At 44.1% G+C, this 25,371-nt stretch overlaps 1 protein-coding gene across 1 annotated transcript in view; it reads left to right on the top strand.

Annotated features, from left to right (window-relative positions):
- Positions 1 to 13,768: 13,768 nt before the first annotated feature.
- The window catches only part of LOC144694412 (uncharacterized), a 296,780-nt gene continuing 285,177 nt past the window's right edge, over positions 13,769 to 25,371 (top strand). Inside the window, exon 1 of the mRNA XM_078564775.1 lies at positions 13,769 to 14,443. The gene's annotated coding sequence lies outside the window, so the exon portion shown is untranslated. The remainder of the gene's footprint in view (positions 14,444 to 25,371) is intronic.

The raw sequence follows: 25,371 nt of genomic DNA on the forward strand, positions 1-25,371 counted from the left end.
AGAAGGCATCAAATAGTGGATAGAGCATATTCTTTTTCCAGGGCCACCTCAGGTGTAGATGAAACTACGGAAGAGAGCGGACTCTTTACAGATGCATTTTCTTAATTAAATTGTTAAGGGGACACTATTGTCCCAGTGTCATCTGACAAAAACTTAATAAAAGCAACCCTCTCTGATGGGGACAAATAATAAAGAACCTAAGTAAAATAAAGAACTTGGGAGTATTATTTGCATGACCCACTACACCCTCCAGTCCTGCAGTGTCCAGCAGTCAAGCAAAGCTTCAAAAGTACCATTGAACACTATGTGCTCCTTATTCGGAGCCACCCAAGTGCAGAAAAAGTAGTGGAAGAGCGAGGCAAGCTCTCTACACGTGCTGACTGACAAGCAGAGTGTTTTCAGCATTTTTGGTTTTGATCTCCAACATATACATTTTTTGATTTTACAGATATGCTGGGCCAAAGAGTCATTTAGCTTTAAACATGCAACCCATTCTGTTTTATCTCATGCTGAAATGTAAATTGGGTGTGAAATTGCCAGAGCTAGTAGGCGCCACAGAGACCTAGAAGCACTTATGCGATGTGGCCTGTGCTACTTGCTGCTTCCTGCGCTGCCTATGCAGCATTGCAGCAGAAGGACGGAACACATAGGCATGCACCTGCCAAGAGGCAGGGTGCTAGGAGTCTTAGATTCAGCATTATCCTGATGCCACACAACCTAACAGGCTGATGCAATGCCAAGATTCCAAATTTAGGCAATGCTATATTCTCTGCAAAAAAATCATGCATCACTCTTCGAAAAAGCATGAAGCCAAAGAGGCAAGATAGGCTCTCGATGAGGCTTCTTTAAAAGGCCAAGTTTCAGCTGAAGTGTTTTTGATTTTGCTCAAGGCAGAGTTGGTGGAGTTCCTGGAGCTGTTCTTTTGAAGTAATCAGTTAAGAGAGTATGGCCTAGCTCTGGGGGTAGCTGTTGCAATGCTTCTTATTCTGCAGCATCCAAAAGAGGCATGGAGGAGACAGAGCAGGGATATTGCAAGAAGAAAGCAGTAGGAGGGCTCTTTATCCAAGACCCTACCCACCTTGGGTATTCTGGGAACAATTTTCCTACATTCAAATGAGCCAGGAACAATGCCTGAAGCAGCTGTGATTTACCAAGGAGGCAGCCACAAAGCTACACCAACTCTTTCAGCCAACCTGAAGCTTTGGAGCAGAGTGAGGACAGCCCTTTTTAGTGGCTGTGAAGGTCACTGTCACCCTTAACTTTTACGCCCCTGGATCCTTCCTGATGGCAGCAGGAGACATCACGAAGGTATCACAGTATGATGTATATTAAAGCATTCTGGGATCTGACCGAGGCCATATACTCCAAGATAGGGAATGTCATCCTCTTCTCCCATAAGAGGCAAGATCAGGATGAAAAGGTGCGGGGCTTCACCAGAATAGCAGAATTGCCAATGATGTGGGGCACCATTGATTGCACCCACTTGACTCTATAGGGGGGGCACAGAAACCATAAGGGATATCACTAATCATCTACTTGGTGTGCAACCACATCAAGAGGTTCGCCTCGGTGAACACCTACTATCCTGGAGCAGCCACGATTTCTTCATCCTTACCAGTCTGCCCTACCCACTGTTTTCTGGCCTCAGAACAGAATTAGAGGTTGTTTGTTCAGGGACAATGGCTATCCCCTCTGCATGTGGCTTGTGACACCACTTCTGCCATCCCACCACATGAGAAGAGCAGGCCTAGACTGAAACAGGTGGCTGCTGAGATACTAGATGCATTGGTTTTAATTTTCCAAAGTTCCCTAGATTATGGAAAGGTCCCATCAAATTGGAAAACAGTGAATGTAATCCTTCTATTCAAGAAAGGAGATAGACAGCAGGAAACTACACGCCAGTTAGCTTAACATCGGTCATAGCAAAATTGCTGGAATCTATTTGCAAGGAGATTATAACGGGCCTCTTAGAAAATCTTAATGAAATCAGGCAGAGTCAATGTGGTTTTGTGGAAGGGAAATTGTGTTTGACTAATTTATTGGAGTTCTTTGAGAAAGTAACAAGCAACGTGGACAAAGGGAACCTGGGATGTGCTGTACTTAGATTTCCAGAAGGCATTTGACAAGGTGCCACATCAAAAGTTAAACACAAAGTAGGAACTCGTGGTGTAGGAGGTAACATATTAACCTGGATAGGGATTGGTTAGCTAACAGGAAACTGAGAGAAGTGATAAATGGGCCATTTTTGGGTTGGCAAGATGTGTCGAGTGGAGTGCCACATGGATCAGTGCTCGGGCCTCAACTATTTACAATTTATATCAATAACTTGGATGAAGGGACCGAATGTATGGTTGCTAAATTTGCTGATGACACACAGGAAGCTAGGGAAGTAAGTTGTGAATAGGACATGAATAGTCTGCGAAGGAACATAGATTAAGTGAGTGGACAAAAATTTGGTAGATGGAGTATAATGTTGGAAAATGTGAACTTGTCCACTTTGGCAGGAAGAATAGAAAAGCAGCATATTATTTAAATAGAGAGAGATTGCAGAACTTTGAGGTACAGAGGGACCTGGGTGTCCTGGTGCATGAGTCAGGAAAGGTTAGTATGCAGGTACAGCAATTGACAAGGAAGGCAAATGTAATGTTGTCATTTATTGCAAGGGGAATAAATATAAAAGTAGGGATGTTTTGCTAAAGTTGTACAGGGCGCTGGTGAGACCACATTTGGAGTACTGTGTACAGTTTTGGTCTCTGTATTTAAGAAAGGATATAAATGCATTAGAAGCAGTTCAGAGAAGGTTCACTTGGCTGATACCTGGGATGGGGGAGGGGTTATCTTATGAGGAAAGGTTGGACAGGCTGAGACTGTATCCATCGGAGTTTTAAGGATTGAGAGGTAGGGCGGAATTTTCCATGCCCACTGAGGTCGGGCGTGATTGGTGGCATGAGCGGACAATATGGTGCGATTGGTTTAATGATGGTGGGAAGCCAGTTCATGATTGTCCACTCAGCCCGCCGATTGTAAGCGATTTCCGCCATTGGACATCGGGAACCTCACTGTAATACATCAGCATAAGACCAGCCCGCCGGAATCATCCCCTCCCCCAAACTGAATTGTCCGTCCACGTCAGTGGGAAAGCACACCGACGTGTTTCACAACAGCATATAAAAGGCGTGCACTTGACGGTCTGCACTTTGAGGGGAACTCGGAGGTGAGTACACAGTAACATTGTGCAGTGCTCTCCAGGGTCTCCTGTTGGACTTCAAGCTTCAGGTGGGGTTGGGGTTAAGGGCAGCCCTGCCATTGAGGTGACTCATGGCAAGGAGGAGGCAAGGGCAGCCCTGCTGTTGAATATAGTGCACAAGCATTCAGAGTGGGGGGTAGGCTGGGTGAGGGAAGTGGCCATGCATTCGGGAAACCTGTATAAAATGACCATTCCTCTGCAACACTGACAGTTCAGGCGCAGCCACATTGATATGATTGGGGTCGGGCTCCTAGCTTATCTGCCCACTCAAGCAATGCAGAGACATTAAAGTGCCACCAAGTGCTCCAGAGCTCCTCCCACCCTGGCACAGACTGCAAATTCATGAGCATTTTAGCGGACTACAGAACAGTTGGACGACTGCAGACGTCGTACAATCTCCTTGCTAAAGCTAGCCATGGAGCAGTTACTATTGGAGGCGCTACAGCCCTATGCAATGTCAGCATCCAGGTTTGGACCAGTCTCCCCCATGGTTCAAGCTAACAGGGCAGCCATGCAGTGCATTAATCTCTGGCCATTCAAGTGGTGGCCAGCACGCTCCGGGAAGTGTTAAGGGGCCGTCACACTTAACCAGGACAGGTTCGTAGTACACCCTTGCTAACCACGTGTCTCTCTATTTCATTCTGCAGGAGGAGTACATCAGGATCATGGAGCCTGATGGCCTACAGAGCGTGAAGATGACAGAGGAGAGATCGACTGAGGCTCCTGGCTGCGCAGAGGCAGGAGCAGCAACCTCAGGAAGAAGGGACGGCGGGGGCTCCTGCACACGCCGCCCAAGAGCCACTGTGAGCCATCACAGGCTGGTGCCTAGCAACACCTAGGATTCCGCCTTTCGTTCCTGCAGATGACCGAGAACCAGCGTCGCTGAAGACTGCGTATATCTAGGGAACTGGTCGGACACATCTGCCACCTGCTGCAGAATTTGGCACCATGGGGACATGGAGGGCATCCACTGCCAGTGACTGTGAAAGTGACCACGGCGCTCAATTTCTACACCAGTGGCTACTTTCAGGGCTCCACAGGTGATCTCTGTGGGATCTCACAAGCCTCCACCCACAAATGCATCCATGAAATCACAGATGCCATCTTTGCGATGGCACACAGCTTTATGCATTTTGCCCAGGACCAGGACAGCCAGGATGCAAGAGCAATTGGATTCGCCCAGATCTCGGGTTTCCCACAGGTGCAGGGTGTAATCGACTGCATCCATGTGGCTCTTAGATCTCCGACGCAACGAATGGTGAACTACATCAACCGCAAGGGATTCCACTCGTTGAATGTTCAGCTGGTGTGCGACCACCACAAATGCATCCTGCAGGTTCCCAGGGAGTGAGATGACACCTACATCCTCAGCCGGTCACAGATCCCTGGAGTCTTCTAGGGTCCATAAAGGCTGCACAATTGGCTCCTTGGGGATAAGGGCTACCCGCAGAGGCCGTGGCTGATGACACCCATGCGGGAGCCTCAGACTGCAGCAGAGCGACGGTATAATGAGGCTCATGCTGCAGCTCACAACTTAGTGGAGCAGACCATCGGGATGCTGAAGATGAGGTTCTGGTGCCTGGACCGGTCTGGTGGAGCCCTGCAATACTGTTCACAGAAGGTGACACGCATCATTGTCGTCTGCTGCCCCCTTTACAACCTAGTGCTCCAACAGGGAGAGAAGCTGGCTGAGGAGGAGCTGCACGTCTCCTCCAATGAGGAGGACGCCGAAGGGGATGAGTGTGAGGAGGCCCTCGGAGGCAACGATGATGGGGATGAGGCCCTCGCACTGGGCAGTCGCACTCGAGAGGCCCTCATAAGTGCTAGATATGTGGAGGATGCAGTAAGGTGACCCCATAAATCCTCACATCACATCTGTGAACTTTTGACTCCAGTCTGGCTTATGGCAGCGCGAATACCCTCTGTGAGAATGCTCCTATCATGGAGACGCAGTGGAGGCCCTAATAGTAACTCGAGGATGATGACAATATGCAATCAGGACACTCCATAAATCTTCACATAGCCTCTGAGTATGTCTGACTCCTGTCTGGCCAAGGGCAGATCGCTTGCCCTGTGATCAGGGTCATATCATAGCGACGCAGCCATGAAAATTTAGAAGCATCTGATCTTTTGTCTGCCTTCAGCACCTGAGCTCTTCAGGAGCTGGAGCACAGCATCAGTGGTCACAGATGCTGAAGAGATGGGGGCCAGCCCCTTCTTAAAGGCACTGAGAGTACACCAAGAAAATGAAAGAACTCTGTGATGCCTGCCCACTACATTCTGGCAGCAATGACAAGCACTGTCGAGGTGCAGGCATCAGTAATGTTTCCAGCGAGTGTGAGGCTGGACCATCACTTTGGTCTGAAGGCTGCATGGAGCACAGGGAAAAGGCCCTGGACTGAGACAGCTGCCTTTATCTTGTGCAGAAAGGTTTCACATCTGAGTGACAAGAAGACTGCTCATCAGAACAAGGGACCATAGGCATGGAGACGTTCTTGGAAGTTTATTGACAATAGTGAACAGTATGTACAAGTGATTAACACCCATGCCCAGACTGTGCAGCTAATTCTCCTTAACTCTCCTAACCCTGCCGCTACATCTCGGTGCTCCCTGGTCATCCACAGCAGAGGTGGAGGCAGCCTGCTGACATCAGGATGGATGGGCCCAGAGTGTTCACCTGCTGATCCTCCTCACTTTGGGTGCCCAGGTGCCCCAGGCTGACTCATTGAGAAGCAGAGGTAGCTGGAGTGAGATCAAGCTGCCCAGCATCCATCTCGCGTACAACTCACCAACTATGGCATCAGCAATGGAGTTGAGCCCACACAACAGTGCAGGAGCAAAGTCCTGAACCAAGGTCTCCATGGTGGCTGCCATCCTACCAGTGTTGACCTCAGTGTGTTGTCATGCCAGCGCTATCACCTCTGAGTGAATGCAAACAGACTCCTCCATCATGCCTTGGAACATGAGGAGTGCAGTGGACATTCCTTCCTGATGTTCCCGAGCTTGCCTTTGCAGCTCTAGCAACTGTGACATAACCGAGTCCAGAGGCTCGTCATCTGACTTGGACTCAGCAACGTTCTGACCTCCAGCAGTCCTCCGTGTGCCGGGGACCTGGGAAGACCTGCCTCCGCCTGTTGTGGATCGGATGGTACAATGTGCTCACCAGATTGTGATCCTGGGGCTATTCTCAAACTAGGTCCCACCGAGGTGTGTGTTTCTGCGCTAGTGGAGAGTGTGGGTGAGCACTGTGATGGGACTTAGGGAGGGTGCCTTCAGATTCCTCTTCAGAGGTTTCTTCGGGGCTTGATTGGAGGCCTTGGGGCGTGGACTCCTTCAGCTGTTTGGCAGATGTGCCTGCGAAAGCAAGGAGAGATAATTAGTGCATGGCAGTGGCCTGTGAAACAAGACACATCACTCACGGCATTGTAGTCTGATGGATGTTGCACTGCTGGATCCTCACTTGGTAGAGCACCGCCAACCTCACTGTCAGCACAGGACCGGACTAGATCCTTGCCAGCCAGCTTGGTGGCTCTGTTTCCAAAGACCGTGATGACCTTGATTTTGGGCATTCTGCCACCGGTCTGTGACCTCTCCCTCTTAATGTGTGCCAGATTGTCCTGCATAGATAGAGATGGAGATAGTGTAAGCAGGATGCCTGCCAGGCCAGATGATAAGTGTGCCTTGCCTTTGTGGGTAGTGAGTGGTCCCATGGACAGGATGAGGACAATGATGGTGAGTGTGAGATTGTGAAAGGTGATGTCCCATGTGGATGTGTGATGGGCTTGTGAGTGTGAATTGACAGTGATGAGAAGAGTGACTTAGCCTGGCAGAATGGAGGAGATCATTCATCCACTTGCAGCCCTGGGTGGCTGTCCTCTTTTGAAGGGCGTTGGCGCAGACTACCGCTGCCACCACCTCCCAAGCTGGGTTTGTGCTGTTGCTGTCCATCCTGTGGCTGTAGTGGGGGTAGAGGACATCCCAGCGGGCCTCCACGGCATCCAAAAGGCGCTCAAGGGACATGTCGCTGAACCTGGGGGCTGCAGTCTTCTTTAGTCTCAGGGCCATGTCTTCCATGCAATACCAGTGGTGTGGAAGCACTGAGATGTGTAGTTGCGGCTGGACTTTAAATATGGCGCCCTGAGATATGCAGCGGAGGGGTAATTGCGGGCGGGTGAATGAGAGCCCCACCCGGCATGGAAATGGCGGGCTTCCCCGGAGTACATAAATAATGTGGCGGGTTTGGGACGATACAGTGTGAAAACCCACCATCGTGGCTGGTGGGTAAAACGTCGTGAGGGCGCTTGCTACTGCACTTAGTGCAAATCTAGGACAATTCTGCCCATAATCTTGACCCTGAGGGGACTTGACAGGGTGGATGCTGAAAGGATGTTTCCCTTTGTGGGAGAGGTTAGAACTAGGGAACACAGTTTAAAAATAAGGGGTCCCCCATTTAATACGGGGACGCGAAGAAATATTTTCTCTCAAAGGGTCATGAATATTTGGAATTCTCTTCCGCAGACAGCGGTGGAGACAGGGCCAATGAATATTTTTTAAGGCAGAGGTCACTAGATTCTTGACTAACATGGGAGTCAAAGGTATCGGAAGTAGCTGGAATGTGAAGTTGAATCCAGAATCAGATCGGCCATGATCTTATTGAATGACGGAGCAGACTTGGAGGGGCTGAATGACCTACTCCTAATTTATATGTTTGTATCTAAGTTCATATATTGAAAGCCAGGGAGACATGTGTAACATCATGGAGCAGGAAATCCATCTTCTGCAGCAATGCTCCCGCTGAATGTACCATTCAGGGTGATCTTTGCAGTACTCATCAGAGAGAGACTTTCAGCTTATGTGTGCTGCATCCTCCACTGGCCATTACCTCCTGCAATCTGGCAATTACCTTAGGAGGAGGAGGAGTACTCGAGGATGATGAGGCAGGGAGGAGGGAACATGGACCCCCTATAACAAGACACAGCGAAAGAGCACAGATTATGAGGGTCCATTTTAATTGAATCAAACTTCCCCATCTCAGTATGGACCCACCATTCTCCCTTGTCATATCCATTTCAGCTTCCCTACCACGATGTTGCATTGGTCAATTTCAATCAATAAAAGTTGTAATAACCAACAGACTTTATAAAATGGTTATATTGTAAACTGTCTCTTTTAATTTAACATAAAACAGGATGCCCTAGAATGGTGGGGGGGTGGCAGAATGGTGTGAAGTTTTTTTTTATATTCACTCATGGGATGTGGACATCATGGCAAAGCCAGCATTTATTACCCATCCCTAGTTGCTCATGGGAAGATGGTGATGAGCTGCCATCTTGAACCACTGCAGTCCATGTGGTGTACATACATCCATAGTGCTGTTAGTATTCCAGGATTTTGACCCAGCGACTGTGAAGGAATGACGATGTATTTCCAAGTCAGGATAATGTGTGGCTTGGAGGGGAACTTCCCGGCGTTGGTGTTCCCATGTACCTGCTGCCCTTGTCCTTCAAGATGGTAGTGGTCGTGGGATTGGAAGCTGCTGTCTAAGGAGCCTTGATAGTTCCTGCAGTGCATCTTGTAGATGGTACACACTGCTGCCACTGTGCGTTGGTGGTGGAGAAAATGAATGTTTGTGGATGGCGTGCCAATCAAGCGAGCTGCTTTGTCCTGGATGGTGTCAAGCTTCTTGAATGTTATTGAAGCTGCACTCATCCAGGCAAGTGGAGAGTTTTCCATCACACTCCTGACTTGTGCCTTGTAGATGGTGGACAGGCTTTGGGGAGTCAGGAGGTGAGTTACTCATCACAGGCCGTGATGACCTTGATTTTGGGCACTCTGCCACCGGTCTGTGACTTCTCCCTCTTGTTGTGTGCCAGATTGTCCTGCATAGATAGAGATGGAGATAGTGTAAGCAGGACACCTGCCAGGCCAGATGATAAGTAGCCTCTGACCTGCTCTTTTAGCCACAGTATTTATATGGCTTGTCCAGTTCAGTTTCCACTCAATGGTAAGCCCTACAATGTTGATAGTGGAGGATTCAGCAATGGTGATGCCATTGAATGTCAAAGGGTGACGGTTAAATGCTCTCTTGTTGGAGAGGGTCATTGCCTGACACTTGTGTGGTGCGAATGTTACTTGTCACTTGTCAGTCCAAGCCTGGATATTATCAGGTCTTGCTGCATTTGGACATGGACTACTTCAGTATTTGAGGAGTCGCGAATGGTGCTGAACATTGTGCAACTAACAGCGAACATTCACACTTCAGACCTTAGGATGGAAGGAAGGTCATTGATGAAGCAGCTGAAGATGGTTGGACCTAGAACACTACCCTGACAAACTTTGTGTTGAACTGTGCCTGGTGATGAGCCCATGTAACCTGGTTGCCTTGGGGACGGGGGCCTGGGTCAAAACGCATTCAAAGTCAGATATGAGCTTTAATACCTGGACAAAAACGAAGGCACCTGGCCTTCTGTCCTTACTGCTTCAGACTCTGGGACTCTCGGCGGGGGTAAGGGGGAACCTTATGGAGTCCACAAGAGCAGGAAACATGGCATTTGTGTTGACTTTATTAGTCTATTAGGTTAATGGCTTATGATTAGTTTCAATCTTGAACTTCAGTCCCAGTACATAATCAGAGAATTTCTCATTTGCCCAAGTCACTGCGAGGGCTCCCTTTTCGATAACTGAGGCTGAACAGCACGATACTGTTAATGACCTCGGCGCTTAGTAAACAGGTTTCCTTTTGCCATCACTTTGGACCCGGACCTGGAGTAACACTGCTCCCAGTCCCATTGCAGATGCATCAGCTGCCACAATCATGGGAAGTTCAGGGTCATAGTGGGTTAGGACCTCTGAGGATGTTAGTATCATTTTGATTTGTTCAAATGGTTGCTGCTGATGCTCAGTCCAGCACCACACTTGCTCATGTCATAAAAAATGTCTGAGCGGTTCATTTAGCTGGGCTAAGTGAGGCAGGAATTTACCTAGTTAGTTGACCGTGTCCATTAACCTTTGTAGCTCTGTTACATTTCTAGGTGGTAGGAATTCATTTTTTGCCTTTGTTTTGTGTGGGTCTGCAATAATCCTAGTTGCTTGTATAATATGCCCTAGGAACTTCATCGTGAGCCTAGAAAATGCACATTTGTCATTGAGTGTCAAACTGGCCTCATGCAACTTTAGTAAGAATTCCCTGACCCTTTTGTCATGTTCTTGACTAGTCAACCCATTGATCAAGATGTCATCCATGTGGCATATGGTGCCTTCCATGCCCTGTAATATATTGGACATTGTCCTTTGGAATATTTCAGGGCCTGATGTGATGCCAAATAGCAGACAGTATAACAGTAACGTCCAAAGAGTATAATGAAAGAGCTTTGACTCCTGATCCAATGGTAACTGCCAGAATCTGTTGTTGGCATCAAGTTTGATGAAGATTGTGCTTTTTGCAAGTTTGGCCAAGTTCTATTCAACGATGCCATTGGATATATTTCTCTCTAACTGCCTTCTTGAGGTGTGTTAGATCAAAGCAGATTCAAATGGAGCAATGAGGCTTTGGGCTAGTACCATACCAGTGCACTAGCTAGTTGGTTTAGTGACTGATGAAATGACTCCTTGTTGCAGCACTGCCTCTATCTCACTCCTGACTCTTTTCAGAAATGAATGTGGGACCTTCCTTGGCATGAATAGACAAATGGGTTTAACATCTGTCTTGAGTGTAATGCGATACATGGTCTTCAGCTTACCTAAGCCTATAAAAAGTGTGGAGAATTCCCTCCTAAATTCATTATCTTGTGTTTTTTTGCATTGACTTCATCAAATTTTAGAAGCAGGTTCAGAGTTATGCAGGCTGTTCTGCTCAACGAAGAGCATTCTTGATTCTTGATAACGTACAATGTTTCAGAAATTTCTCTACCTTTGTATTTTAGTGTCACATCTAGCTGGCCTTGAACATTTAAATTGATCCCCCCCGGACCTTGGGGTTGAATAGAGGATGGTTGTAGTGTCACTTTGTTCAGACATGAAACTCCGTCAGATAACACTGAGACGCCAGCTCCTGTGTCTAGCTTGAATTTGATCAGATGCCCACTCACATCAATGTCAGCACTCCAAAACTGGTTTTCATTTTCATTTATTTCTCCTAGGAAGGTGCTTTTCTGCTTGTCGAGGTCTTGAATTTCTTGAATGGAGGTTCGTTTAACAGATTTCTTCTTCTGCCTGGTAAGTACAGAGTTCCTAAAATGGCAGACCACTTTAAAATGGCCTAACTTGCCACACCCATGGCACTGTGCAATTCTTCCTGCCTGTGGGTCTTCTTCCTGCCATAGCAGGGACATTGAAAAATGGCAGTTGGCGACTTTCCCTGGTTGCTGTCTTGCTATACTTTTGGTTTTACAACCCACAAATTGAACAACTTCATTGTGCTGTTCTGGGGAAATTTCCCTTGCATCTCTGACAAAAGCCTTATTCTGCCTCTGCTCTTCGGCCTGTCTGGCCAGTTGTACAACTTTGCTTCACCTTAAATCTTCCCGAGACTCTAAGAAGTCAGAGAAATTCTCATCTAAAATGCCAACACCTATTCTACCTCTGATCAGGCCGTCTTTTCGTCTTCCATGCTCACAATTTTCAGCTAGGTGGTAAAATTAATTAATGAATGAGTCAATCTCTTCACCCTGTTTTTGACTGCACCGATTAAATTTCATCCTCTCTAACCATAAACCTGGAAATCAATTCCATAGCCTCACAACTTTTTGTGTAAAGAAGTCTCCTCTGCTCTCCATTTTATGTTCCATACTTTTCATCTCATATCTGTGTCTCCTCATCCTTGTCCCTCTTAGTCTTGGAAGCAGTCTGCTCCTAGCTACCTAGCCCCATCCTTTCATAATTTGAAACACTTCTTTCAGATGGCCTATAATTTGCATTGATCTAATGAAAGAGACCTCAACTGGTCAGGCAGCACTGGTGGAGAAATGTTTGAGGTGCTTGGCCTTTTGTCATTCGGCCAATACACAAAAGTTACTGAATACTAAAAGTCTTTCATGTTTTGTACCATTTAACTTTATTTTTATAAATCGGTCAATCATGACCAAAAAACCAATCATAGCATCAAATCACATGCTGAGGAACCCATGGAATGCTAATGAGAATTATATGCTTTATTATAAAATGTGATAACTTACATGGGTAAGATAAGATTCTTTAATAACATCCATTTACATTTTTCACAGGATATTGGCCAGAATTTAAATAAAACTCCAAAGTACTGGCAAAAATCCCAGAATATAATGTAATAAAAACAGATATTTCTTAATTCAGCCACTGTAACCAGTGGCCCTCCCTGACATTTTTGCCTACGTGTTATAAAACTGCTCAGTCTCATGCTCACTTTGAACAATGCCGAAGAAGCATGCTAGTTTATATTAAAAACAGTGAATTTTGGATCATTCTAGTTATGTAAGATTGTAACATATATTTTCTTTCCAGAGTTTTAATTTCTGTTTTCTGTATCTTGTAGCTAGATTTATGTAATTGCTTCACATCTGCTCATTGGCTGCTGAAAACCTCATCCATGCCTTTGTTGCTTCTAGACTGAACTTCTCCAATGCCCTCCTGGCCAGCCTCTGACTGTGCACCCTCAAAAAACTTGAGCTCATCTGAAACTCTGCTGCCTATACCCTAACACGCACCTATACTCATTACCAACTATGCTTGCTGGCCCACATTGCCTTCTGGTGTGGCAAGGCCTTGATCTTAATATTTTCGAACCTCTTGTTTTCAAATCCCTCAGTGGGCTATTTCTTCTCTACCCCTGCAACCTTTTACGGCTCTGAGACATCCTGATCTCTGCATTTCTCTAATTTTGTCTTCTTATGCAACCCCAATTTTAATCAGTCCACCATTGGTGGCTGTGCCTTTAACTGCCAAGGCCCTAATCTAAAATTCCCTCCCTAAATTTCTCTACCTCGTGGCCTCTCTTTCCTCTTTTAAGACACTCCTTAAACCTTCCCCTGAAGGTCCTTGAGATGTTTTACTATGTTAACGGTGCTCTATAAATGCAATTTGCTGTTATTGGATCAATAAAAATGTGATAAAATGCTTGCATTGATGTTCTGAACTCAAAAATGTTCCTGCTCCACTTGCTATCAGCACAGGTGGAACCTGTGTGATGTTTAACCTGCATTAAAAATCTTCATTTGTAATATCCATCAGTGATTTCTCCTGATCTACTGCTGTAACGTTGCCAGATATTTGGCAAATACCCTGGAAAAACAGTGCAAATTGCTAAAAATGAAATCAATGGAATGAAAATCTGGTGGGTCCTATAGTGGGAAGCTGGTCCACTCCACTAGATTACTGCCCAGAAGGCGAAGGCAAAGATCTAACTGATCAACTGCAGTTGTGGGCTCCCCTGGGTGGGGGACCTTCCTGGCATGGAAACCCAAAGATTCATGCTAATATATTTTTTTGTTCGGCTGTATAGCCGCCCTTTTTGTTATGGGCCTTTGGTGCAACTGAAGATTTCCTCAATGGAGAATGGCACTTTACTTCTACTTCCCTACCCTGGGAGACTTTCTGCTGCTTTCATGGGAGCAGGAACTGCCCCACATTTTCCATCCAGCCTGATGAAGGAATGCAAATAGTTGGATCTTCTCCTGAGCCTGCAAGCTTTGGCAGGATCAGTGGTACAGGTCAAGAGTGGACACCTCTTTGTGCTTTTACCAAAATGTGTCAATGTATGGATTTCATGATATGTATGTCTAGATAAATAGTTATTTGGTTTTCCGGGAGCTGGATTCACTCAATCCTTTTGTGAGGCACTTGTTTAAATAGAGTTTTAAAATAAAATTGGCACACTACAATTCAACATACCATAAATTCCTTTCCAGTTTCCCTTTCACAAACACAATCATACTTTGCGCAGTGCTGAATGTTTACAAAAGCAAGTCATCTGTGTGTTGAAAATAAAATCCAGGATTAGAGCCTGTTCATTTTATCCTGATGACACATGATGCCAGACAAGGCTAGCCTCACTTTAATCTACATTATAATAATATTGTCCAGTACGGTTTCTGTGCATAAGATTCTTGTGCACTCACAGTTTGAATTAACTGCAACAGTTCAAAATTAAACAGTGATTAAAGACTTAAGGAGCAGAGGAATATACAGAGGCTCAACTGCTTACGAGAGGATGTGAAAATAAAAGTAAGTAGTTCCATGAAGACATGAAAATACTGAAAATAAACTGTTGCTTTCAGACAAAAAGGGTTTGCGTCAAAGCTGAACTGGTATGTCAGTGACTCCATCAGTTTAGTTTGCAATGGCATTCAGTAAAGAGATACTTTTGACTCCGTGCGAATGTAATGTTTCATAAGCAGTCTCAAACTTAACAGCTTCTTTTATTATTAGTCATACGTCATGCAAGTCCAGCTTAAGTTGTACTTTAATCCATATTTGTTCATCCTGGATGTTGAACTCTTTAATTGATGCCTATAAGGTGTCTTTTATTGCCACAGATATTTTCTGTACATGTCAATGAAAACTGCAGTTAATAAAATATGATTGGAACATTTCCTCGAAGTAATTAAAGTTTTAATTAGCCAAAATATATTTCATTCATTCTTTGTGTTATCAGCTTAAACAAAAGAATGCTGCATTTTTTTGATTTTCTCTGAACTTCTATTATCTACAGATTAGATGAGAATTGACGTAAAATAGAGCAAAGATTTTAAATGATTATATAATTTTGAATTGCCAGTGCATAATGCAAGTTTTATTTAATGGTTTAATGATTACAAACCTAGGAAGCTCTAGGTACTTGGTTGCACAACAGAGTAATCTTTTCTGTTTTTCTGTCAGAAAGTGATTTTTAAAGCTTTCAGACCATCAGTTTATTTTGCCTCTCAGTTTTTTTTAAGGCTCTTAACTTCATAAAAAGATTGCTTCTAATCGTCTATCAGTGTGAAAGTGCTGGAATCTGCTTACTTATAGGTATACATAAATCTACACTGCATTAATGGCCATTCATTTTTGAAAGTTTTATTTTACTACTTAATTTTCTTCCTTCATTGATATATCTGGTACCTTTCCTGTTGGAGGCATTAATGTTGTATTTTGATCATACTGGACTACAGACTTCATTTCAAAACTTAAGTTCTCATTAAAATAAAGGCCATATTGGTAAGTTAAGACATTAACAGATAACAGTTGGTTTAATTGATAGTAAACTTACCTTTAGAGGTTAATGATTCAACAGAGGAATTTGCACAGGAAATTGTTGAATATGATGTGTGCAAAATTGATCACAATTAATGAGGGTGGCGAAAATGTGAGCAAGTCATACATGTATCCCGAGGAGAGGCATAAATATAATTTAACAATCTCCATTTCTGTGTTCTGTTTATAAATGTGTAAATTGCAGTTGCATGTCAATATATTTTTTCAATCAAGTTACTTTTTAGTGGTAAAACTTTGTTCAGCTTGCAATGATGGTCTTGTGTGAAGTTAAACAATTTGCAATAATGTCCTGGTAGAAACGATAATGGAAATATGCTTGCAGAGTCAAGATGAAATTACTGATTGTTAGGTTCAGTAGTTGCATTATACTAGCATGCTTTCTTTGTGGCACTGACGCAGTAGAAAGTTGAGCAGTTGTTGGCATTGTTACAGCTAGAACTCCATGCTGCTGAATACAGCAGCATTGCTAGTTGAAATACTTCTTCAGTTACCAGTGTTTCACAAAAAAATGTCTGGTTTGATTGTTTTTCCTGTGGTACATTGATCCAATATGTGTGAAATAATAACTATTGCTGAAAAAAGGGACATGCCGATGGGCAGAATCGCAAGAATACCAAATTTCATAGGGAACAACTTTATACTACATGAGAAAAGCGTGCTGATTGGTTGATAAGGGGATTCTGTTTGGTCGAGGCGTTGCCATGGAGAATACACCAGAGAACGGTTATACCCCAAGCTTTTGTTTAAATTTAAACCAGGCAAGTCTGATTGTTGGAGGCATTGCCAAAGGGGATGCAGCAGTGAACAGTTGTCCCCAAGCTTTTGTTTAGTTGAAAAAAACACAATGCCTGGACACATTCCATCTGTTTGCAGAGGACAGGGCCCTGTGTATGAACATATGCAGCTTCTAGCAAGTGTTTATTTTTACTCATTCATGGGATGTGGGCGTTGCTGGCTGGGCCAGCATTTATTGTACATCCCTGGTTGCCCTTGAGAAGGTGGTGGTGAGCTGCCTTCTTGAACCGCTGCAATCCATGTGGTGTAGGTACACCCACAGTGCTGATAGGAAGGGAGTTCCAGGATTTTGACCCAGTGACAGAGAAGGAACGGCAATATATTTCCAAGTCAGGATGGTGAGTGACTTTGAGGGGAACTTCTAGGTGGTGGTGTTCCCATCTATCTGCTGCCCTTGTCCTTCTAGATGGTAGTAGTCATGGGTTTTGAAGGTGCTGTTGAAGGAGCCTTGGTGAATTCCTGCAGTGCATCTTGTAGATGGTACATACTGCTGCCACTGTGCATGGGTGGTGGAGGGAGTGAATGTTTGTGGATGTGGTGCAAATCAAGCAGGCTGCTTTGTCCTGGACGATGTCAAGCTTCTTGAGTGTTGTGGGAGCTGCACTCATCCAGGCAAGTAGGGAGTATTCCATCACACTCCTGACTTGTGCCTTGTAGATGGTGGACAGGCTTTGTGGAGTCAGGAAGTTAGTTACTCGTCGCATGATTCCTAGCCTCTGACCTGCTTTTGTAGCCACAGTCTTTATGTGGCTAGTTCAGTTCAGTTTCTGGTCAATGGTAACCCCTAGGATGTTGCTAGTGGGGGATTCAATGATGGTAATGTCATTGAACATCAAGGGGCGATGGCTGGATTCTCTACTGTTGGATATGGTCATTGCCTGACACTTGTGTGGCATGAATGTTACTTGCCTCTTATCAGCCCAAGCCTGATTATTGTCCAGGACTTGCTGCATTTGGACATGGACTGCTTCAGTATCTGAGGAGTCGTGAATGTTACTGAACATTGTGCAATCATCAGCAAAGTGTAAGTGAACCACATTGCGAGCCCGACTGATAATCTTAATTTGGTTATCCATGTTTAGCACACTCAGGATTATTTAGTAAATCTTGTCCAATGGAGGATCCACATCTAACATTGGACACTATGTTCTGAGTTTTGCAAGCACCTGCTGGTTGATTACGGTCAATATTGGATTGAATTGATTGGACAACCCCCACCCTTTCTTCCCCCACTGGCTTTCCAGTTAGCTCCAGCTGCCTTTGGTTTTGCACCATCTTGTCCTGCAAGAGAAACGGAAGTGTGTCAATAAGCATTGTACAAACTGTTTGGCTGATGTGGTGCCATGATTGAATAGTTGACAGTGTGTTCGAGCTGTGAGATTTAAGTGTGAGATCTGCAACAGTGCTAAGTGTGTAAGTGTCTGGTGAAGCAAATGCATTTTAGTAGTAATCTTTCAGATTATACTTTGTACCTCTTGCTCTCAGTCCAACATTTTATTTGCTTTCTTTACACTCAGGATCCCTGGGCTGATGGTTTTAGCAGCCTGTCCAACAATATTCAATGGGAATATATCTTGCTCTGTAACTCCCATGTGTTCATGTTGAGTAATATCCCTTTCCTTTTGCCAAATCTCCTCACTGTGTATTTACCTGCATTAAACTGTACCTGCTACTTTTATAGCCCAAAAAAAAAGCAACATCACTATTCTTTCAGACTTTACACACACTGATTGCCTTACTTTACCACTGCTCCAATTTTGACACCATCCAGAAATGAAGCATTTGAACTAACTTCAATCTCTAAGTGATTTATAAAAATGGTAAATAGCAGTATCGTCAACACTGTCGCATATCACTAACCTCCAACCAGATATCTTCCAATTTAATCATTGGCTTTCTTTCATTAGTCATTCTTCTTATCCCTTCCTAACAGCGCTATGGGTTTATCTACACCACATGGACTGCAGCAGTTCAAGAAGGCAGCTTACCACCACCTTCCCAAGGGCAACTAGGGATGGGCAATAAATGCTGGCCCAGCCAGCGAAGCCCACATCCCATGAATGAATAATAAAAAAATATTTCCGTCCCATGGCTTTAACCTTGTGCAATAACTTCATTTTCAAATCTCTCCAGTAGAGTAGCTTGTATTGCTATCATTGAGCGTAATAATATCAAATACCTTTTAAAATCCTGGCAAATCAAATTCACCATCACTCGCATCCACAAGATCAACATCTTCGTCAAAGGAAGCCCAGTAGATTTATCAAAATAACCTTCCATTCCAAAAACCATGCCAGTTGTCTTGCATTAATCTATGTCTCTCAAATGTAATCCAATAGATGTCAGTTATGTAACTAGCGATTTTACAATAACCAACATGAAGTTTGTAGATTTATAGTTAGAGGGCACTCACTTTCCAATACTGTTGGACCTGCTTTGGAAAATATCCAATAATTACTCATCCTAAGTCCTTTAAAATCCTGAGGTAAAGATTAAAAGTGTCAAGTATCTCAACCACCTTCAGTATCTATAATATTCTTGATCTGTGCTCTTTCATGATTACAAAACTCTCCTGAGCTCCTGAAGACTTGACCTAAGCACCAGAAGACTTATTCCTAATCCTGGCGTTTCACATTTTACTTCATTTGTAAACACTTTGCAACAAGTTGGTAAGCAATTCTGCAGCTTTGCAAATACCATCCTCCCCTGCTTCTGTCCATGCACACTCAGTTTTTATGTCCCAAATGCTTCTTTTACCTCTTTTTACTGGGGTTCATTTCTAGAGGGATAGAATTAAAAAACAGAGAAGTTATGTTAAACTTATATACAGCCTTGGTTAGACCACACTTCGAATCACAGAATCATAGAATGGTTCTAGCACAGAAGTAGGCCATTCAGGTGTTAATCCAATTTCTTTTTGAAAACCACCATTAAATCTACCCCTATCGTCCTTTAAGGCAGTGCATTCCAGATTGTAACCATTCACTGCACAAAAAACATTTTTCCTCATGATGCCTTTGGTTCTTTTGCCAATCAACTTAAATCTATGTCCTTTGATTTTGGCTTTTCTACCAATGGGAAGTTTCTCTCCATTTATGCTGTCTAATCAGCTATTGATTTTGAACACCTCTATCAAAACTCCTCTCGACCATCTCTTCTGTAAGGAGAACAATCCCAGCTTCTTCAATCTACCACATAACTGAAGGGCCTCATCTTTGGAATCATCCCTGGGAATCTTTGCTGCACCTTCTGAAAAGCCTTCCCATCCTTCCTAAAGTGTAGTGCCCAGAATTGGGCACAATACTCCAGTTGAGGTGAAACAATGTTTTATAAGGTTCATCATAAGTTCCTTGTTTTTGTACTCTATGGGCTGAATAAGACCATAAGACCAGAAGCACATGTAGGAGCAGACGTAGGCCATTCAGCCCATCGAGTCTGCTCGCCATTCAATGAGATCATGGCTGATCTGATAATCCTCAATTCCATTTTCCTGCCTTTTCCCCATAACCCTTGGTTTCCTTACTGATTAAAAACCTGTCTCTCTCAGTCTTGAATATACTTACCGACCCACCCTCAACAGCCCTCTGCGGTAAAGAATTTCACAGATTCACTACTCTCTAAGAGAAGGAATTCCTCCTCATCTCTGTTTTAAATGGGTGACCCCTTACTCTGAGATTATGCCCTCTGGTTCTAGACACACCCACAAAGGGAAAGAACCTCTCAACATATATCCTGTCAAGCCCCCTAAGAATCTTTTATGTTTCAATAAGGTTGCCTCTCATTCTTCTAAACTCCAATGAGTACAGGCCCAACTTACTCAACCTCTCCTCATGCGAAAATCCCTCCACCCCTGGGATCAACCTAGTGAACCTTCTCTGGACTGCTTCCACTGCCAGTATATCTTTCTTTAGGTAAGAGGACCAAAATTGTTCACAGTATTCTAGGTGTGGTCTACTTAGTGCCTTGTATAGTTTTAGCAAGACTTCCCTATTTTTATACTCCATTCCCTTTGAAATAAAGGCTAACATTCTATTTGCCTTCCCCATTACCAGATGAACTTGTATGCTAGCTTTTTGTGATTCATGCACAAGGACCCCCTGCAGCTTTCTGCAGTCTTTCTTCATTTAAATAATATTCAGCTCCTTTATTCTTCCCGCCAAAGTGCATAACCTCACATTTTCCCACATTATATTCCATCTGCCAAGTTTTTGCCAACTCACTTAACCTGTCTATATCCCTCTGCAGACTCTTTGTGTCATCCTCACCGCTTGCCTTCCCGTCTACTTTTGTGTCATCCGCTAGTTTGGCAATAGTACGTTCACTTCCCTCACCCAAGTCATTAATATATATTGTAAAAAATTATGCCCCCAGCACTGATCCCTGTGACACTCCACTAGCTACAAGTTGCCATCCTAAAAATGCTCCACTTACCCCAATTCTCTGTTTTCTATTAGTTAGCCAACCCTCTATCCATGCTAATATACTACCCCCAACACCATAGGATCGTATCTTATTAAGTAGCCTTATGTGCGAATACGGAGTGGGTGGGGATGGCTCACCATCCCCGGAAGCAAAGTCAGCGTGAAGCCGACCTGCTCCTTGCCATCCCACCCCACAGCCATAACACACTGCGGGCAGGATTAACAAGGGCCAAGTGGGACTTCTGTCCCTCGTTGGGGAGGAAGACCTGCTCTCTGGAGCTGCCGGCCAATCCAATTGGCTGGCAGTTCCTTCAATACCAGCAGTGTCAAGAGTGCGTTAGTGGCCACTGCCAGGACAGCAAAAAGGGGAGGAAGAAGGCCCATGGATCCCCAAAGCCGGTAAGTCCGTGGCCTTGGGCAGGGTGGTTTTTTGGCAGGTCAGGGAGGGGGTGGGGAGAGTTTGGTTTAAGGCTCTGGGGGGTTAGGAAGAAAGGGAAGGGTTCCACCTTTGGTGGGCTGCCCCCACCCCACTGATTCGCAAAGGGCAGTCCCCAAAGATCAACCTGCGCACCCCCCATCCCCGCAACTTCCTTCCCACCCGTTGATAAATGTAGGTAAAAGATCAGGCTGCCCGCTCCTGCCTGTCGGACTAAGCCAAATATTTTATGGGATGGGCAGTGTATTATCAGGAGACTGCCCACTCCCCGCCACCACCCCCCCTCCCCACCCCGTTTTATGGAGGCATGCTCAGGGGTGGGTGGGAAGGTGGTGGGTGGGCACCCGCCCTATTTTATGTGCCCCTCGCCAGAAGCACACCTGGCAGGGGCAAGTAAAATTCAACCCTCTGTCTCTATTTATAAAGCCATCCATATAGCTTTTTAACTGCTTTCTTAACCTGCCCGACCACCTTCAGTGACTTTGGCACGTACATCCCCAGGTCTCTCTGTTCCTGTATCCCCTTTAGAATTGTACCCTCTATTTTATATTGCCTCACCTCACCTCCAAAATGCATCACTCTGCATTTCTCTGCATTAAATGTCATCTCTCATGTGTCCACCCATTTTAAATTGTGCCCTGTCCACCCAAGTCCAAGTCATTAATGTACATCAAGAAAAGTGCTGGCCCCTGGGGAATCCCACACTCTATACCTTCCTCCAGTCCTTTGTTTCCTGTCACTTCACCAACTTTGTCTCCTTGCTGCCACTGTCCCTTTTATCCCATGGGTTTCAATTTTGCATGCAAGCCTATTATGTGCCACTTATGTCAAATACCCCCTTTTGGAAGTCCTTGCAGACCACATCAACCACATTACGTTCATCCATTCTCTCTGTTGCACCATCAAGAAAATCAATCAAATTAGTTAAACACGATTTACCTCTGAAATTTCCATGCTGGCTTCCCTCAATTAATCAGCAACATTTCATGTGACTGTTAATTTTGTCTGGAGTACACTTGAAGAATTGTGCACAGTTCTGTTTTCCATCTTATGAAATGGATATAGAGGCACTTGAGAAGGTGGGAAATAAAATTATTAGAATGCTACCAGAACTGAGAGGTGTAATCTCATTAAAGATTGAACAGGCTGTGGCTCTTTTCTCTAGGAGAGTTTAGATGGACCTCCTTAGATGGAGGTATTTAAGATTACATAAGGATTCAATGTACAGAGGTATTTTCACTTACAGGCAAGACCAGAACTAGGGACCATAAATATATGATAGATAGTAATAAATCCAAAGGGAACTCAGGAGAAACTTCTTTACCTAGAGAGTGGTTAAACGTGGAACTCTCTGCCACACCGAGTAATAATGCGATTAGCATTGATGCTTTAAGGTCAAACTCAATAAACATGTGAGGGAGAAAGGGATAGGAACTTATGTTGATGTGGTTAGATGAAGAAGAGTGAGAGGAGGCTCATGTGGAGCATAAACACTCCATGGGCCTCTTGGGCTGAATGGCTTGTTACTGCCCTGTGCATTGTAATACTTGTAATATATGCATGTAATATACTTGAAGAATGCTGCACTGTTTGGCTTTATGCTTGTTGGAAATTTTTTCCATACTTCCTGTATTTCTTTTGACATTATATACTCAGCTTCTTATTTCATTCATTTCTTAAGTCCTTGACTATTTTTTTCCATTTCCTCAGTATCTTTCTAAACATTCCTAGCCAGCCAGATGGAAGCATAGAGAAACATTTTGAAATTTGCTTGACTTCTATGAGGTTAATGATAAATGATGCAGAACTTTCTATCATGAGATTTAATAAGTGGGATAATTCCACAATGGGTTGACTATATGGGTCTGTAGCATTCAATAAGCTTTTATTTTATTCTTGTGTGTCGCGATGCTAAAGCCTTCCCCTATAGAAAGAGTATTACTGAAAAAAGAGACATGCTGTTGAAACTTTTCATTTTGCACTCATCAGGGCAGACACAAGAATGCCAAATATCCAAACATTTTTTTTATTAATTCATGGGATGTGGGCATCACTGGCTAGGCAGCATTTATTACCCATCCCTAATTACCCTTGAGAAGGTGGTGGTGAGCTGCCTCTTTGAAATGCTGCAGTCCATATGGTGTAGATACACCCACTGTGCTATTAGAGAGGGAATTTCAGGATTTTGACCAAGTGATTAGGGAGGTGGTGGCATAGTGGTATTATTATGAAACTAGTAATCAAGAGGCCCGGGGTAATGCTCTGGGGACCTGGGTTTGAATCCCACCATGGCAGACGGTGAAATTTGAATTCAATAAAAATCTGGAATTGAAGGTCTTTTGATGACCATGAAACCATTGTTGGTTGCCATAAAAACTCATCTGGTTCACTAATTCAGGATAGGAAATCTGCCGCCTTTACCTGGTCTGGCCTACATGTGACTCCAGACCCACAGCAATGTGGTTGATTTTTAAATGCCCCCTGAAATGGCTAGCAAGACACAAACTGCTAAATTGTACTGCTTGAGAAAAGGATGCTGATTGGTTGGCAAGTCGATTCTGATTGTTGCCATGGAGAATATACCAGCAAATTATTGTCCTGCTTGTTTTTGTTTAATTCAAAGAAGGCACAATGCTTTGACATCTTCTTTTTGTGTGTAGAGGATAGGTCCCTGCATAGGAATATATGTAGCTTCTAGCAAACATAAGTAAGCCACATTATGAGCTTGACTGATAATCTTAAATTGGTTGTTAATGTAATTCCTAGCACACTTGGAATTGCTCAGCAAGTGCTCTCTAATTGTGGAATCACATCTAACATTAGACTTTATGTTCTGAGTTTTGCAAGGACAGTTTGGTTGACTATGGTCAGTACTCTGCCTAATGCAAACAGCCAAAGGGATGTGGTGTTTGATATGATCCAACAATCTTTGGGACATATGCCCTACATATCTGGCATCACAATGATACTGAAATTCATATACCACATTACTCATTTTTGTGGTAAGCAGAATGTCTTTTTGGCTTGATGGCAGCACCTTGTTAGTGAAAAAAAACCACTTGTGTTGCTACTGCAGAGGAGCAGTATGAAATGGTTAGCTTCACCTGTTGCTCAAATTTTTGAGATACCTTACCCTTCAGGATAATTTGAAATAGACTGGGCACTTTTCAGGTCCAAAGGTGGTGGTCTTAGGCCCATTTCTTAGCATGTGCCATACACGGTGAACAATGATCTGATTGGGATAGCCATTAACCTACAGGATAGCTTTGATGTGTCCTTTAATCCTGCGGGATAATGGCTACCCCAATCAAAACATTGCTCGCTGTGTTTTGCACATAGTGCCTTTCAGGATGTCCCAAAGCATTTAAGGAGAGACAGTGGTGTTGTTGTAATGTCACTGGGCTAATAATCCTGAGCCCAGGCTAATGGTCTGGAATATGGGTTCAAATCCCACCACGGCAGCTGTTAATTAATTAGCAATTAATAAATGTGAAATATAAAGCTAGTCTCACTAATAGTGTCCATGATAATTCTCATTGATGGTTGTAAAAACCCATTGAGTTCACTGACGTCCTGTAGGGAAGAAAATCTGCCATCTTTACCTGGTGATGTGACTCCAGAGCCACTCAATATGGTTGGTTTTGAAATGGCCTAGCAAGCCATTTCAGAGCAATCAGGGATTGGCTACAAATGCTGGCTTTTCTAATGACACCCACATCTCATAAAAACAAAACAACCAATGAATACAATGAAACTAATGGCCACCGTTGTAATGTAGGAAATGCAGCAGCCAATTTTGGCACAGCAAGCTCCCACACACAGCAATGCTATGATAACCAGATAAATTGTGTTTGTTAGTAATATTGCTTGAAGAATAGATATTGGTTAGGACACTAGAGATAACTCCCTTGTCATTCTTTGAAAATAGTGCCATGGGATCTTTTACATCCACCTGAGGTTTAACATCTAGGTTTAACATCTCATCTGAAAGGCAGTACCTCCAATAATACAGCACTCCCTCAGTTCTACACTGGAATGTCAGCCTATATTTTTGTGCTCAGGCCTCTGAAGTAGGACTTGAATTCAAACCTTTGAACTTAGAGACAACTGTACTACCAACTGAACTACAGCTGAGACTTAGGGCAGAATTTTTACCAATTTAAACCTTGCAGCAGGACTATTCCTGAGTTAGGAATCTCACTGCTCGATGTGTGTCCTTTGTGGTTGCTCTTTCCCAGAGCAAA

The sequence above is a fragment of the Cetorhinus maximus genome, chromosome 20, assembly GCF_964194155.1.
Source record: "Cetorhinus maximus chromosome 20, sCetMax3.hap1.1, whole genome shotgun sequence".
Lineage (NCBI taxonomy): Eukaryota > Metazoa > Chordata > Chondrichthyes > Lamniformes > Cetorhinidae > Cetorhinus > Cetorhinus maximus.